Below are 15401 nucleotides of genomic sequence, written 5' to 3'. Positions count from 1 at the left end.
CTCAGAAGTTCAGGACCAGCCTGGGCAACATGGTGAAACCCTGTCTCTACAAAACAAATACAAAAATTAGTGGGGTGTGGTGGTGCACACTTGTAGTCCTAGCTACTTGGAAGGCTGAAGTGGGATTACTTGAGTCCAGGAGGCAGAGGTTGCAGTGAGCTGTGATCGCGGCACTGCATTCCAGCCTGGGTGACAGGGCCAACTCTGTCTCAAAAAAAAAAAGAAGAATCCCAGATGTTGGTGTAAGGGATCCTGGAAGACTACAAATGCTCCAGTGTAGCCCTCATAGACTTGCCTGTCCTTGTCCCCAGGAGCTGTTCCTCCCTGCCCTCTTGCTCATGACCTCAGTCCCTAATTTCCTCCTCACCTATCTTGGTAAATCCAAATGGCTCAAACAATGGTTGCTAATCCGCAAGAAGAATTTGTTTTTTTGGCCAGTTGTTTCTGACTCAAGCTAGAGTTCAGCTGACTTCTGCTAAAGCCCCTCCTTCTTCCTCACTTTAGAACACTCCTTCAACAAGTCTTCTTATGCAGGCAATTTTGGATAAAGGCTTAATTCAAGAGTGTTTTTCATGTTACATTCACAAATTGTCCAGCTACAGTAGTGGGAGGGAGTGTGATGGAGTAGAAGGTGATGGACAATTTGAAGGCAGACAGGCTTGGGTTTGAACTTGGGTCTGCCTGTCACTTAAGTGCTCTTGTCCATCTGTAAAAGGTGAGTGACACCACCAATCCCATAGGGTTGAGAAAGAAAAGAAGCTTATCTGAGGAATGCAACCCCCTTTAAATGACCAGGCCCAAAGATGCATTGGAATGAGACAGCAGTCACGTCCCCCCATCCCCCCAGCTGAGCTAAGTAATCATTTCTAAGCTGCTTGCTCCGTGAGCTCTGACTGACAACACCAATAGCTATAAATTAACCTAACAATGCCATATGCTGGACACCACAGCTCATACCCTGTGGTTCAAACAACAATCTAATCGCCAATCACTGTTATTTCTGTAGACCAATGAGAATTCCTGAAAAACGACGTTTGCAATTGTCCCTCTCCTGACTTTGTCCTTTTTTCTTTAAAAAATGCAAGCCTCTCACAGAAGACTAAAGTGAGCTTCGATTGTCCCATGTTTCATAAAGCAGAAGACTGGCCATCTTAGTCTCTTAGTTTAATAAAAATTGATGTAACAGGCAAAAAAGAAAAAAAATTCCAATGGAAATCCTGTAGAGCCACATAAGAATAAGCAAGACTATAAATAACTTCACTCTTAATTCTGCCAGATTAAACTGTCCCCCAGTGAGGCTTTCTAGACTTAGTTGTGAGAAAGGTGGTGGATTGGAAGGTGTTACCGCCCTCCCCACATGGATGTGCAAGTCATAAGCCTCTGTGGATGCTGAGTTGTCCTATTACCTACTGACTGCAATGGATGTCTGTATTTTGCAGGATCCTTATAGCTAGAAGTAATTGTAGCTTCTTAAAAATGCTTGAAAAATCAAAAAATCTGTCAATGTTTCAGTGAGAAGATCCCTTATTAGCAAAATTATCCACAATCTTTCCTGCTCAATAGTTTGCCTAGCCTAACGTCAGGGATCTAGTTTCCTCAGGATGGGCAAAGGGTAGTCTCACTATAAAGATAATTTTTTTTTGTTGTTGGTGGAATGGATGAGTAGAAAATGACTGCTACCAATTTTATTTATTTTATTTTCTAGATGGAGTCTCGCTCTGTCGCCAGGCTGGAGTGCAGTGGCATGATCTCGGCTCACTGCAACCTCTGCCTCCTGGGTTCAAGCAATTCTCTTGCCTCAGCCTCCCGAGTAGCTGGGACTATAGGTACGTGCCACCAAGCCCAGCTAATTTTTGTATTTTTAGTAGAGACGGGGTTTCACCATGTTGGCCAGGATGGTCTCGATCTCTTGACCTTGTGATCTGCCTGCCTATAACTGCACTTTTAAGTTGATTAAACTGTTTCAGAAGTCTTCATATTAATATACATATACTACACTTCTCTATTGTTATCAATAAAAAGTGTAGTTTCCACATACAAATTTCTGATTATGTGGTGCATTTTTGAAAAATCCAGGCCTTAAACCAACCACCTAATGTTCTTTCTTTTGAGACGGGGTCTTGCTCTGTTGCCTAGACTGGAGTGCAGTGGTGTGATCACAGCTCACTGCAGGCTTGACCTCCTAGGCTCAAGCAGTCCTCCCACCTCAGCCTCTCCCACCTTAGCTATCTCCCTAAAAATAATCTTTTCAATATGCAAAATAAAACGACTTAGAAAATAGATGAAAAATATCCCACTTACTATATCCAAATATTTAAAACATCTAAGTTTACTATGAATAATATGAAGGAAACTTTAAAACTACTGAAATAAAATATTTAAGTGAAGGACGTATTTTGTTCTTATATCAAAAGGACACAGATTATAAAGCTGTAAATTCTCCCTAATTTAATCTACATGATCAATCTATTCTCAGTGAAATACTGAGTAATTTTATGAAATTTGACCAATCGATACAAAATTCATATAGAGAAATAAATATGAAAGAATACAAAGAAATATGAACAAAAATGATGAGAAGGGACTACTTTGATCAGATACTGAGATATAAAGCTACAGTCACTAAAATAGCCTGATACTAATGCTTTGACAGAACAATATACTGGAATAAACAGTTCAGAAACAGAAACAAACAAATACATATGGTAACCTAGTGTAAGATAAAGGCAGAGAAAGTGGACTTCAGTAAATGATGAGAGGTAGGCTAGAATCTACCTGGAAATCAAAACAAAAGCAGATTCTTACTGCATTTCTTACACTAAAATGATGGTTAGATGGATTCAAAATGTAAATGTTTAAAAAATTATTAAAAGAAAACACAGAGTGTGGAAAAACATAAAGCCCAGAACCATAAAGGAAACAACTGATAAAAATAACTGCATAAAAATTTTAAAACTTCCTTATAATTAAAAAAATAATAAAGTTCATAGACATCTTACAAACCGGAAAAAAGATTTTCAATACATATGACAAAAACCTAATTTCCTTAATTTACAGAGACCTCTTAAAATAATCCATTAGTAAAATGGGCAAAAGATATGAACGCATTACAGAATAAGCACATTACAGAAACACAGAAAACCAAGAGTTATATAAAAAGATGTTCGAGCTTACTCATAATGAAATGCAAATTAAAACAATTAGATTCCATTTTTCATCTACCAGAATGGCAAAAATTAAAGAAACAGATAAAATATATTATTGTTATTATAACTGTGATGAATAATAATACTGATAATGCATAGTATAAAAAATAAAGCTTATCTGTGTATGTGTAGATATGTAAAGTTCTCTAAGATACGTTCATTTTCCAATCAATGTCTACGTGTAAAATAAAGAGTTAAATTCTCATTTTTAAGATTTAAGACTTTCATTTGGTACAGTGGTAGGCTGAATAATGGTCCCCTAAGGATGCCCATGTCCTAATCCCTAGAACCTGTGAATGTTACTATATATAGCAAAAGAGACTTTGCAGATGTGATCAATTTCAGGTCTTGAGGTGGGAAGATTATCCTGAGTTATCCCAGATTATCCATGTGGACCTAATGCAATCACATGGGCCTGTCTAAGAAGGACACAGGAGGGGTGAGAGTGAGAAGGCTCTGTGATCACAGAAGCAGAGTCAGAGGGAGAAGATATGACGCTGCTGGCTTTCAAGATGGAAGAAGGGGTCACATGCCACAGAATACAGGCTTTTCTAGAAGTTAGAAAAGGGAAGGGAATGATCCTCCCTTGGATCCTATAGAAGGAATCAGTCCTGCTGACATCCTAACTTTAGCCCCTTAAGACTCATTTCAGACTTCTGACCTCCAGAGCTCTAAGAAAATAAATTTGTTTGAAGCCACTGAGTTTGTGGTAATTTGTTATAGCAGCAATACAGAACTAATACAGGTACCTTGAAAAACATCACAAATTAAAATGAGACTAAAAGCAGGCTATTAAATGCAAATGAACTGCACTGTTATAAATTTGAAGAAGTCAGAGAAGATGGTGAGTTCAAACGTTTTTGGGAAATATCTTAATTGTTCCAGAAACCAGCTTGCTTTACCTTGCCTTGGACTACATCTAGGAACAAGATGACCAACCCGAGACAGCTGGTGGGATTGTTTGCTTTGGAAAAATGAGCTGGAGAAAACAGCCGACCCTCTCAGAAGCACTCCATGAAGATTTTTTTTAAAAGGAGGTGGCTTTCCTGCAGAGGCAGTGGCAGAAGCATGGCTGAAGGCTGAGAAAGCAGAGTGAAGTAGTTGTAAGGGGGGAGGAGTGACAAAGAGGTGTCAGGTAGCTGGCAAAGTTAGAAAATTAATTAGAGCTAACAAATTAACTGAGGACATAAGTAAATATATTTAGAATCATGGGGTCAAATTTCTTACTGTCTGAAAGAGGGAAGGCTGGAAAGAACCCTGAAATGTTGGATTAGAATGAGAAATGCTAGGTTCAAATACACACACATACACATATAAGGAGGTATATACAGTTACAGATCTACGTGCATATATATCTATAAATGTACGTGTATGTGTATATGCATACGTATGTATATGCGTGCGTGTATTTTTCCCCTAACTCTGCTCTCTGAGAGGGCCTAGAATCAACGACACCCCAGAAACAATGAGTACACTGTACCATTCTCCACTAAATACCATTCTCTGCTAGAATGAATTGGGGTTCCTTGGAGAAATGGATGATCCTAAGCCTGAGGCAGGCAAGGAGAAGAAAGGCTGGTGTGTATCAAAAGGGCACAGGAGCCAGCTTTAAGAAGCTCCCACTAGTCAAAGATAGGGCAATTTGAACATCAATACCAATAAGGAGGATACATCAGCCTGAGCAACATAGGGAGATGCCATCTCTATAAAAAACAAAACAAGACAAATTAGCTGGGTGTGGTGGCGCACACCTATGGTCCCAGCTACTTGGGAGGCTGAGGCTGCAGTGAATTTGATCATGCCAACACTGTACTCCAGCCCGGACAAGAGTGAGACCCTGTCTCAAAACAAAACAAAACAAAACAAAACAAAATGGGATTTACCATGTCAGAGTATCTCTTCCCAAAGTACTAATCAAATGCAAAGGGAAAACAGATGGCTGTGGAGAAACCTGGCAGATCCGTGCTTGAACAGGTAATCAAGGTTCACGTTACCAGGGTGGGACAGGTGACATTCACTAGTGTCCATGGGCACTTGAGAAGATCACAGCACCATTTTTGTGATCTTTCTGCCACAAGCACAGCCTGTCTGGTTAGAAAAAAACATCAGCCGGACCCAAGTTCAGGGTCTTCCTACTGAATGAAAAGCTTGAACTCTATCTAAACTCTTTGACAAAAATGTTAAATCAACAGAAAAGCTCTTCTTTAAGCTTATAAATGTGGTATTATATAGCTAAGATAATCAATAGCTTATGGTTTTCAAGAACATTATTTCAAACACTTTATCTACTTTTATGTGTCCCAATTTTTTGCTTCAGAAATTTTGGGAGTCACTCTAAACATTGACAAAGGGAGGTTATGATTCTTAACACTGATTGGCCTGGCGTGGTGGCTCACACCTGTAATCCTAGCACTTTGAGAGGCTGAGGCGGGCAGAACACTTGGGCCCAGGAGTTTGAGACCAGCCTGGGCAACATGGTGAGACCCCGTTCCTAAAAAAAAAAATTAGCCGGGTGTGACAGTCCCAGCTACTCAGGAGGCTGAGCCCAGGAAGTCAAGGCTGCAGTGATGCAGTGAGCTGTGATCGCACAACTACATTCCAGCCTGAGGGACGGAGTGGGACCCTGTTTCAAAACCAAAAAAAACCAAACGAACAAAACACTGATTGAGAGGCAGTATACTGTGGAAGAAAAAAGGTATGTTCCCAGTTCTGCGAATACAACTAGCTATTAGGCCTCAAATGTCTAAGGCAAGAAATTAGCTGATTTCTCAGTGACATCTAAGGTCCAGTCTAGCACTAAAATCCATAAATGAAATATACCTATATATATCAGCAATTTCAAGTTTATTTGATAACATGAAAATGTGCCACGTTCAAAGTTTGTATGGTTACAGGCTAGCTATGCTATGTAGGTTTTGGTAATTTAACAACTTTATACATTTTAGAACAAATGTTTGAATTCACTACCAGACTGACGCCCTAGTCACCTTTAGGATAAGAATCCATGCCTCTCTACTTCCACCAAGTGGTGGCAAATGCAATCTACTGCACTGAGTAAAGGGCTACAAATCTTTACACAAGTATCGGTTTTTAGCTACCCTGATACAACGTTCTTTTTAATTTTCAGTGTTTGCCTGATTATTTTTTACTAGGATTTTCATTCTATTTTAATAGAATTGTACTAAAACACATGGCGCTTAGTATCTCTTACACATTAGAATGTTCATTTCATTCATTCTTTCAGCACTCATTTGAGTGCTTACTATGTGCCAGGCACTATGTGGGGTGTGGAGATACAATGATGAACACAAACAGCAAATGTTTCTGTTTTTGTGGGCCTTATGTCAGTAATGAACTCATCATAATAGTGACTGTCCCGAGTGTCTTCAAGGAAGGAGATACAACTCTGTGAAGATAAAGAAACCTGATCCTGACAGCGATCGGGGAAGTTATCCCTGTAGAAGTATTGTCTGAGTTGAGATAGGAAGGGTCAGTGGGAACTAACTAGGCAAGAGAGGATGAGAGGGAGGAGGGAAAAACAATGCACAGAGAGGAAAGAATGCCAAGGCCTGGTGGGTGGAGGAGGCCCATGTGGCTGAAGCCCAGTGAGAAGGGCCAGCGGTTTCAGATGAGTCTTGAGAAGCAGGCGGGGGTGAACAGCTGCAGGGCCTTGGGAAGGCATGTTTATGATGTGGATCATTAATCCAAGGGCAATGGGAAGGTGGCTGTAGCCAAGAGGGAGGCGGGGAGGGATGGCATAATCAGCTCTGCCTTCTGAAGAGGTTACTCTGGCTACAGGGTGAAGAATCGAGAAAAGCCAGAGGGGATGTGGGGACACCAGCTGGTACAGGACTGCAGCAGGCTGAATGAAGGTAGTTTGGACTTAGGTGTTCACAACAATGAAGAGATGTGAAAGATGCCCAGGAGACAACCTCACCTGGGCTTAAGGATTCACTGGGTGTTGGGGTGTGGTAAGGGTCAAGGAGGAATCCTAGGTACAATGGAAGAGGTCCCAGCTGGGGTTGGGAAGTGGGGTTGTTTGGTTTTGTGCATGTTGAATTGGAGGAGACTGGGTGATATTAAGAAACACTGTCACACAGCTAGCTGAACCTACGAGTCTAGCTGAGAAAAGGTCAAGTTGGAAAAAGGTGGGAGTCAAGAGCACATGGCTGGAACTTAAAAGCTGTGCGTGTGAATCTGTGCCTTGTGCTAGATGAAGGGGCGCAATGGAGAATAAAGTGGGAACAGATGCCGAGCTTTGAGCATCTCCAATATTAAGGAGCCTGGGAGAGGAGGGTGAGCCAGAATGGCAGCAGGGAAAGCAGAAGAGTCAGGGGTGGTCACAGAAGCCAAGGGAAGACAGTGTTTGTAGAGTGAAATGGGGGCAGCAGTTTCAAATGCCACTGAGAGACTGAGCAAGATGAGGCCTGAAAATGTCTCATTCCTGTTTTTTGTTTTAGCAGAGATGAAGAGGGAAGCCGGACTGGCTGAGGAGTGAGAGACAAATAATAGAGGCATTGAATATGGCAGTTCTTTAAAGTTTGCCTGTTGAAAGGGATAAGGGATTGGACAATAACTGGAAACTGAAGGGGAACATGGGGTCAAAGAAGATTCTTTTTTTTCTCTTTTGTGATGGGACACTTGAACATGCTTCAAAACCATAGCAAGGAGCCAGCTGAGATGGAATAGGTGACATACAGGAGAGGGAATGCGTACCTGACAGGGCAGAGTTTTTGGCAAGTGGAAAGGGATGGGATCCAAAGCACGGAGAGGGAGTGGCCTTGGTTAGGAGGAGGAAGGAAGGTAGGAACAGATATAAATAAGGCTCACAGTTTTGGGAGCTGAAGGATGAGGGGATTCCCATGTGACAGCTTCAAGTTTCTCTATGAAGTGACAGCACAAGGGTGTGGTAGGAGATCAAATCTGAGTAAAATGGTCATTTATGAAGTGCAATCTCCTATAGACCCTCAGCTAACTGTGGCAATCCTACTCTTTTACTTTGGTTAACTGGGGTTTTACCTGATGGCAAAAGAGAAGATGGGGCTAGGAGTTTAAGAGAGTGGCAAGGGTAGGGCCGGGCGCAGTGGCTCACGCCTGTAATCCCAGCACTTTGGAAGGCCGAAGCGGGCAGATTATCTGAGGTCAGGAGTTTGAGACCAGCCTGGCCAACCCAACATGGTGAAACCCCGTCTCTACTACAAATACAAAAATTAGCTGGGCATGGTGGCGCATACCTGTAATCCCAGCTACTCAGGCCGAGGCAGGAGAATTGCTTGAGCCCGGGAGATGGAGGTTGCAGTGAGCCGAGATCGTGCCACTGCACTCCAGCCTGGCCGACAGAGTGAGACTCTGTCTCAAAAAAAAAGAGATTGGCTAGGGACCTTAGCTCCTTGAGGGCAGGGACCTGTCACATTGATCGCGGTATCAGCACCCAGGTACTTACTATTCAAAATGATCAGCATACGGGTATCATTTATCTGCATCTCAGTTTGTCTCTTTTGGTGCTTCTCTAAAAAATAAAAAAGGAAGAGCTTAAACTCCTACATGATTCCTGTCTTTGCGCTGGGAAGAAGGCTCTGGGTTCTTTTGTTCTTCAGGACAGTCCCTTGTAAAGCTCTTGCCATAGTTCTGTTCCAGGGGCACTGTCATATTTATACCTAACAAAGCTAAGGGGTGTCTTTACATTTTTAGCTTGTTAGCAGGATGCTTATATGGCCTTGTTGACCCGGTTTAAAAGTTGCAATTTGCAAAATACATACTGAAAATACTGCACTTTTATCTATGGAAGTTGTAATTTATATAAGGAAATTGTTATTTATATAATCCCTTAAAAAACTTATTCATACGAAATAACAGAGAACGAGGAAATAGCATTAAGACTGTCATGCTCAAGTGGGGGAGCGGCAGGCTCAGGGAAACCAATTAGGAAGCAAGTAAAATAATCCAGGCACCAGATGATGGGGGCCTGGACCTAGGTGGTGACAGTGGCGGTTGAGAGAAATGGTAGAATTGTGAATCTATTCTGGGTGCATTTTGAAGGCAGTGCTGAGAGACTGAAGGTGAGGAAGAGAAAAACAGGACTCAAGCAGGATGCAAGACTCAGGCAACTGGAGGATGGAATTTCCAGCAACTATGATGGGTTAAGATTGTGGGAGGACAGGCTTGGCTTGGGGAATTAGTGAGAGCTATTTTGGACGAGCTGTTTGAGACGCCGTAGACAGGCAGCTGAATGCAGGGGTCTAGTGTTCAGGGGAGGGGCGAGGGCTGGGAATGCACACACTCGGGGCCCACTGGCATTCAGATAGGCTCTGAGTACAGGAGACTGGATGAGTTCATCTAGGGATTGAGTGTAGACAGAAAAAAGGCTCAAGCTCACATTCAGCCGTGAAAAAAAACTGGTCTCTGTAAAAAGTTAACTATTGGCTTAAGTGTGGCAACGAAACGTTAACACGCTGAGGGGAGGGTGTGGATAAAGTGCCCCGAGGCTGGGTGAGTAGGCGACACACAGACAGAGAAGACATTTCAAAAGATTTAGATTCCTACGAGATAGGGAGATGCCAGCGCTGTTAGAAAGAAAAACTAATTCAAAGCAAAACAGCAAGTAAACAGAGGCAAAATCGCAGGTCAGATAGAAGATTCAGATAGAAAAACCCAAAGTTCCCTCGGTGGGGCGGCAGTGAGATCGGCCTCCGCCCCCTCGCCAGACCCAGGCGCGGCCCCGGGCGCGCTCGGTCACCTCGGCCCAGGCTGTCCCCCTGCCCAGCGGGCCTGAAAGTACGTGTGTCGCCGGGGCGCCCGGTCACTGCAGAGCCGGGGTAGCTGTTCCTTGGCAGACAGCGCCGCGAGGAGGAAACGGCGGGGTGCCAGCGAGGCAGGCAGGGGCGAGGACTGAGTGACCGGCGATACCGGAAGCCCAGAAAGAGCGTAGCAGGCGGGTCCGGAAGGGACCAGCGCTGGGGCTGTAACAGGGCAACCGGCTGCGGGGTACGACGGCGGCAGCAGAGCCGTTAACTGCTCCGCGCTGTTCCCGCGACTGCGCCAATCCTGCAGCGCCGGCGCGTCGCCATGGAAACCCGCGCGCGGGGCCTCCTGGGAAGCGCCGGCCTGCGGGGGCTGCGAGTGCGCATGCGCACTCGGGCAGCAGTCGCCGCAGCGGGGAGGGGCGTCCTGGGCCTGGAGGTCAGTGTGGCCTCGCGTTTGTCTTCGGTGGCTGGAAGTGAGTTGCTTGTATAGACGTCTGTAAACGAGCCTCCTGCCGTCCCTGTTCGGCGCCGGGGACCCTGCCTTCCCCCATGGCCGCACCGGGAGCGAGGGAGCCTGTCGTGCTTCACGCGCTCTGGCGCTCTCCCGACCTCTTAAGGCTCTGCCAGTCTTAGGTGACTTGAGTCAGTAGGTGGGTGTAGACCCCTGCCGGTAGGCTGCTAGGCAGCGTGTAGACGCCTGGTCAATGCCTGGGAAGCACAGTTCCCCTATTAACCCCTTGTCATAAAGACGATTTTTTTGTTTTGGTTTGGTTTTTTTGTAAAACAAAATCTGATGACAAAACAATGCATGTTTGGCATAGAGAATTTAGAAATGTACAGGCAAGTCCAAAGCAAAAGTCAAAATCACCTAGATGATGGAGTTATAGGTGTTTTTTAATGACAGCATAGGAATTTGGCATAATTTAGGAAGACTTACATTGTTTCGTTTTGCTTACTTTTTTTCCTGCATCAAAGCCATGTTGAATATCCTTGCAGATGGATTTTTGAGGTCACCCCTGACTGTTTCCTTAGGATAAATTCCTACACGTGAGGTTGCAGGGCCAAAGCACATGCTCACTTTGAGGCTTTCTAAAGGTAGAGGGAAACTGCCTTCCAGTAAGTGTCCCAATCCTTGGCCCGCATTGGAAATTCTCTTTTTTTCTTAAAATTTTTTTGCCCATTTTATTGTCAAAAATTGGCATCTTTAATTGTATTTACTTCCTTGTTAGTAGGAAGAATAGACTTTTTCCCATATCTTTAGTGCCATTTGTCCTTACTGTGTGATTTGCATTTTCCTGTCTTTTTGTCCATTTTAAAACTTGACATTCATCTTTGTAAAAATTGGTTTCGTAAGGACTTTTGATGCTTGAAAACTTGGCTTGTGATATACGTTGCAAATATTTCCTCAGTTTGTCAGTTACCTTTAATTTTGTTTACAGTGTATTTTGGTATTTGTGTAGAGTCAAGCTTATTACATTTCTCTATTTATTTATTTATTACATTACATTTCTGCACTTGGTTTTTATATAAAAGGAGAAACAGGTTTTTTTTTTTCAAATTGACTTTAATCCTACTTTGGTAGAAGTGGGTTAGGACAAGCTTTCTCTCCATATCACCATTTCTTCCTCTAGAAATGCATGACCCACCCTGAGTTTTGGTGGGCCATGCATTTCTAGAACTCCTTAGGTAAGGAATTGTCCGTGTAAGATGGGTGCCGGTTGTTTTTGCTGGTGGTGGTGGGCGGGGCAACATCTCCAGGTAGGCAAGCAGTAGACAAATGTCACTCTAGACTTGACATTATGGAAAGATGGGCTGATGCTTGGTGGCTGGTGGTGGTCCCATGACAGTAACAAGAGTGGAGTTCTGCCGTTGAGGGAACATCCAACCCTGGAGCTCAGGACTGGAGGAATTGAAAGGTAGAGTTTCCTTAGAGTGGTTTCCTCCTCTTTTCTACCAGCTTTTCCCAGTCTGTAGACATGATAAGTCACTCTGCAAATCTGCCCTTGAATCTTTCTTTGCTTTTGCTATTTTTTTTTTTTTTTTTTTTTTTGAGACGTATCACTCTGTCGCTCAGGCTGGAGTGCAGTGGCGCCATCCCAGCTCACCACAACCTCCGCTTCCTGGGTTCAGGCGATTCTCCTGCATCAGCTTCCTGAGTAGCTGGGATTACAGGTGTGAGTCATAACACCTGGCTAATTCTTTTTGTATTTTTAGTAGAGATGGAGTTTTGTGATGTTGGCCAGGCTGGCCTTCAACTCCTGACCTCAAGTGATCTGCCCGCCTCGGCCTCCCAAAATGTTGGGATTTCAGGCATAAGCAACCGTGCTCGGCCTTTGCTTTTGCTTTTGAAGGGGTGTTCTTTTCTGTGTATACAATGGAAGGAGAAGAGCCATAGCCTTTCACTATTCTGGTGGCCATCTCCATCATGCCACATAATAAGCATAGCCTTTATTTCTCTATATTAGGTTCTTAGGTTCCTAGGGATGCCGTAACAGATTACCATGAACTTAGGGGCTTAGAACTTTATCTTCTCACATTTCTGGAGGTCAGAAGTATGAAACCAAGTTGTCTGAAAGTCCATGTTTCCTCTGAAGGCTCTTAGGGAGAATTTTTTGAGTCTTCCAACTTCTGGGGGCTCTTGCCTTGGCTTATGGCAGCACCACTCCAATTTCTGCTTCCATCTTCACAGGGTGTTCTTCTCTGTGTCTCCCTGTCTTGTCTTCTTATAAGGACAACCAGTCATTGGACTTAGGGCCCACCCTAAATCCAGGATGATTTAATCACAAGACCCCCCTGAACTGATTACATCGGTGAAGACTCTATTTCCAAATAAGGTTACATGCTGAGGTTTGAGTGAACATGAATTTTGGTGAATAATATTCAACCCACTACAGTTATTACGGTAATCATTTCCATCATTCTACATAATAAACACGTCATTTTAAGTTATCCGTAAAGTTATGTAAATCAAAACATATCATCTGGTATCATTTATCATGAGATCATCTGGGGGTCTCTATGAAGTTTGTAGCCCAGTACCTCATGTCTTTAAATCAAAATTAGTCAAATCAAAAAGTGATGTTATTTGACTTGTTAAAATATATTCCAACAGACGGACAAAATGAACTCTTGTTTCCTAAAATGAGATACACCAAAAACAGAATGTCCTACTCGGGAGGCTGAGGCAGGAGAATCACTTGAATCTGGGAGGTGGAGGTTGCAGTGAGCTGAGATCAAGCCACTGCACTCCAGCCTGGTGACAGAAACGAAAAAGCAAAAACAAAACAAAACCCCCAGAATGTCACAGCCAGAAGGATGAGGGGTTAGTTATATATTTTTGCATTATTAACTGCTATTAAGTAAGCAGAAACTAGCTTCGAAAAAGCATAGCCAACACAACTTCAGCTGGAAAATTTCCAACTGACCCCGATAGACTGCCTGATGCCAGCCAATGGAAACATTCCCTCCCTCAGTACGCGCCCCCACCCCCACCCCCAAACGCCTTGTGGACCTACTACAATTCCAGTTGGACAAAGGACTGGTCTTATAAACATTCTTTATTGATAAACAGCTGCAGACCTCCAGCCAATTTTGGCCAGCTTATAGAAATTGCGCATAAAATGTCTTTGTGCCCTATAGTTCACCTGTTGATGTAAAGAGTCAAATTCCATCTCATTTTAATGCTAGAACTCCACCCCAAAGTGAACATGAAATGTATGATACATATATGTTTACCCACTGCACACGTGCCTGAATTTCCTTATAAATATTAGTAGATCCTCTGCAACCTTGCTCAGTATGTATGTAAGGCTGACTCTATAAGACACAGATACCAGCTCCTTCCTCCCTTCTGCAGCATGTGCATCTTTGGTTTTTCCTGTAAGCTGCATTCCCCAATCTGCAGGTTGTATCTCCCCCTAAAAATAAAATCTCCTTTCCTTCCTCCGTGGGTCTCCTGGTCTTTGTGAACAGACGTTAACAGCAAGCACTGGAGATGTTGAATGGTTGGCTGCCTGCATCTTCACTAAATTATACAGCTTCTTTCTGAAGTGGATTTTGTGAGTCAGGGGTTCATTGAGCTTTATTTTAAGATGCATTTGGAATGTTCGGTATTCCTGTTAATTATGTTGAAGCTCGTTTGTGTCATTAGTGTAATAATACATTAGAAGAAATCTTTCAGCTGGAGTTTTCAGATTTTTAATTTGTACATTTTTATGGTCATTTCGAAAAGAATAAACTTAAAAAAATGCATAGTGAAAAGGGAGACTAGGAATTTGAGGGTAGCATCTCAGGAGCTTTCTCGTGTGGTGTGGAGAGGAATGGGTGGGGCTCAAGTCTTGGATATGCCATTTCCTATTCCCATCATCTCTAGTTCTATGTCCTCATGGTGAGTAGGCATAATAATGGAACACAGTTTTAGGGTTCTTATACAGGTTAAGGGAGTGGCTTATGCAAAGCACCTAGAGCAGATCTGGCACATGGACAACACCTACAAATTGTTAGCTGTTATTTGAGTAGGAAATTAATTTCTCCCCAGAGTTTGCAGATGGAGGAGGTGTCATTATTGAGGGCAGTTTTCACCTGATATAATCAAGAGATGCGTATTCTCTAGAGCACATGAGAATCCAGCTATAGTTTATGTTACTGACTTACAAAGTCATTAGAAAATATGCCCCCACTTTCTTCAAGAATATTTGGAGAAATATGGCATGCTTATGTGGCAGACTTTAAGGTGTGAAAATATATAATTGTATGAAAAAGTAATACGTACTGTAGAAATTTTGAAAATGCCGAAAAGAAAAATTAAACTGATCTGTAATCCTTGGTGTGCTTTAAAATAAAATTTATAATTCTACTGACTTAAATTTGGGGAACCATTAATCATCTTCATCAAAGACCTTATTTTTGGAGCAGCTAACTTTACATGTTGAAGCCAAAAGTTAAATGTTGGTAGTCACCTCAGTCATTCATTGTGATGTAGAGGCATTTAAGCGATATTCCGGGAACTGGGATATTCCGGGGACTAGGATGTCTTTTCTTGTTGCAGGCACCTACCTGAGGGGGTGGGAAACATGCCTTCGGGGCTCTGGGACTCAGGTGAAGAGGGAGTACAGAAGCCTGGGAGATTCCTCTCTGCTCCAGAACGTCGGTGCTACCCAATCCATGATGAGCAGCAGGGGATTTTAAAAAGGGAGCCGGAGAATAGACAGAGAGACAGTAAGAGACTCAGTTATCTAAGAGAGCTAAATATCCCCCAAGTGCTTGTTGAAAAACTAGCCCTTTGTCCCTAATGCCCTTGATCTTGATTTTGAAATCTATCAGAAGAATTTGGGTAGCTGGCATTTGGGCTTCTTTGCTAGATTTTGTATTCGTTTAATTTAATTTGTTTGTTTGTTTGATTTGGTTTTGTTTTAGAGGTGAGGTTTTGTTCTGTCACCCAGACTGGAGTGCC

The 15401-nt window shown here is 43.0% G+C and overlaps 2 protein-coding genes across 3 annotated transcripts in view; one reads left to right on the top strand and one right to left on the bottom strand.

The window, feature by feature from the left end:
- Positions 1–10266, bottom strand: part of LCA5L (lebercilin LCA5 like) — a 36457-nt gene extending 26191 nt beyond the window's left edge. The window contains exons 1-2 of the mRNA XM_032174380.2: positions 9943–10266; positions 8650–8715 (exon numbers count right to left, since the gene is read on the bottom strand). The gene's annotated coding sequence lies outside the window, so the exon portion shown is untranslated. The remainder of the gene's footprint in view (positions 1–8649; positions 8716–9942) is intronic.
- A 75-nt stretch (positions 10267–10341) lies between these two features.
- Positions 10342–15401, top strand: part of SH3BGR (SH3 domain binding glutamate rich protein) — a 70233-nt gene continuing 65173 nt past the window's right edge. Inside the window, exon 1 of one of the 2 annotated variants that reach the window (XM_032174384.2) lies at positions 10342–10385. The gene's annotated coding sequence lies outside the window, so the exon portion shown is untranslated. Of the gene's footprint in view, positions 10423–15401 lie in introns of both variants that reach the window. The other variant, XM_032174383.2, reaches the window with a different exon arrangement.

This window comes from Hylobates moloch, unplaced genomic scaffold (genome assembly GCF_009828535.3).
Source record: "Hylobates moloch isolate HMO894 unplaced genomic scaffold, HMol_V3 SCAFFOLD_14, whole genome shotgun sequence".
Lineage (NCBI taxonomy): Eukaryota > Metazoa > Chordata > Mammalia > Primates > Hylobatidae > Hylobates > Hylobates moloch.
This window is presented reverse-complemented; position numbering and strand designations above follow the sequence as displayed.